Source organism: Cynoglossus semilaevis, chromosome W (assembly GCF_000523025.1).
Source record: "Cynoglossus semilaevis isolate Cse_v1.0 chromosome W, Cse_v1.0, whole genome shotgun sequence".
Classification (NCBI taxonomy): Eukaryota; Metazoa; Chordata; class Actinopteri; order Pleuronectiformes; family Cynoglossidae; genus Cynoglossus; species Cynoglossus semilaevis.
This window is the reverse complement of record NC_024327.1, coordinates 16,344,313-16,346,321: the sequence shown is the minus strand read 5'-3', so window position 1 is coordinate 16,346,321 and position 2,009 is coordinate 16,344,313. Positions and strand designations below refer to the sequence as shown.

At 36.7% G+C, this 2,009-nt stretch overlaps 1 long non-coding RNA gene across 2 annotated transcripts; it reads right to left on the bottom strand.

The window, feature by feature from the left end:
* Nucleotides 1–6: 6 nt before the first annotated feature.
* Nucleotides 7–1,997, bottom strand: LOC112486415 (uncharacterized). 2 transcript variants are annotated; one of them, XR_003048845.1, is made up of 5 exons: nt 1,569–1,997; nt 1,300–1,407; nt 967–1,108; nt 452–565; nt 7–344 (listed from the first exon to the last, which is right to left on the bottom strand). It is a non-coding gene; the product is annotated as an uncharacterized LOC112486415 (long non-coding RNA). The 2 variants fall into 2 exon arrangements; XR_003048844.1 differs by having other exon boundaries at nt 1,300–1,997.
* Between the last annotated feature and the right edge of the window lie 12 nt (nt 1,998–2,009).

The following is a 2,009-nucleotide window of genomic DNA, read 5'->3' as shown; positions in this document are numbered from 1 at the left end:
AATGCAAATAACTTAAATATCAAAAAAGTGTATTCTGAACAAACAACTGCAAATCTTAACAAACATAGATAGTAATAGTTTATGTTCAACTTAAACTGCTGCTCCCTCCTCTATCTTAAAACGTGCTGAAAATGAAAACTAATGTTTATGGTGGGGGGCAGGGCAAAGAGCACCACTCTAGTGTGCTGCTGCATTAACATAACAGAATGAGAGCAACACACGAGCAGGACAAAAGGCACAATAATCCTTTTATGTTGATTATCTTGTCTTATCTAGAATGTTTTTACCTCTTGATGGATGAGCATCATTTTGTCCCAGGTCAATGCTGGAGATTGTCTTCAATTCTGATTTATAAACAAAATCATTGGTTAAAATGTGTAAATTAGCCCTTTTCCGTTTGAAATCATTGCAATGGAATAGCACAAAAAACTTTCTATACTTTAATTAGTACCTGAAGGTGGTGCTGATGGGGATAAGGACACAGCTGAGGGCAGTTGCACATTTGTGGAATTCAAAGTCATTTCATCATCAGAATCAGATAGCTCACTGTCTGTAGCTATTTTCTCTGAGGAACACAAATCATTAGTGGATTATTAGATTATGAACACATTAATAAATACTTACATGTATAAAACAACACAAAGCAAGCAGAATGAGTGATGTGTAGCCGATATTAACTTCCACATAAAAAATATCTAAGGAAATGTAAAGTAATTCAGTTGTTTTGTTTTGTCCGTTGAACCTCTGGTTCATTTTTATGTTTAGCTTCTAAATGACGTGCCATTTTACTGACAGACTTAAAGCAGAAGACACAGAAGAACCTCTTGTTGTACATTCTGCCACCACCTTTCTTCTTCTCAAACATTGGGACAGTTACTGCAGAAGTACTAGCTGAAGAAGATTCTCCTGTGACTTGTAATTCAGAGTCAGGTGTAGGGGTTTTCAGGTGCAGGGGTTTTCTCTTACCCTTGCCATGGGGGACTTTTGCAGAAGAGCCATCTGTTTCTTCAGATGACGTGTAACTGAGGAAATATTCCTCCTCAGTGAAATCCGAGCTGGAAAGGGATTCCTCCTCTTCATCTGCATATCCATACCTTTTCTCATTAACCTAAAAAGCGAGAGATTTCAGAATTGTGGAGCACAGTTAAACTTTTGTTCTTATATCAGACATTACACTTCAAAAAGCCTTAAGTGCAAAAGGTAGGTACAATGCTGCCGACTTCACCACTGTACCCTATATCTTGTCCTCTATGTAAAATAAACCAGGAACACTCAGCCAAGAGAGGCCACTACACTTACAATAACATTGTCTGTTCTGACGAGTGCAGGTACAGATAAGTCCACAATCTCATTGTTTGAAGCGTGCTCAACAATTATTGAGCTACTGTCACTGGAGATGTCTGAGTTCTGGAAAACAATGTCAGAAAAGCAAAATTGCTTAAATTGATTTAATTTATAATTTTATAACAAACTGCTACAAACAAACACAACTTTAAGTTCAATCTTGTCTCAATAATGACTAGTTGAGGCATAACTAGGTATACAGTGGACAGTGTGGACAATCATACCTCATTCTCCTCATTCTCTGTATCAGCAATGGCTGAAAGAAGTGAAACATGTCAAATCTTTAACACAAATCAATAGAACATCTGAATTTGTCATAAAAACTATACTTGTGAGCCTTGACCCTAAAATGAGAAAGTATGTTTCAACAATGTTACAATGTTGCAACTAGACATATCAGCAGGGGATGTTTCTCACCTGTGAATCCAGAGTCTTTCGCTGATGGAACACCGTCACGATTCTGTAGGAACAAGTAACAGTCAAATGTAAAAGAACAAAAGCAGTTTGACCATCATATTTTATACTACGTTGAAGAATATGTCATTGTGCAACAGACACCTGTTCAACAATCAACCAAGCTAAAATGAAATAAAATTCCTAAACTAGTGAGAGAAAAAAAACACCCATAATTGCTCATTGACAATGTGTTCAAAACACAAAAGATG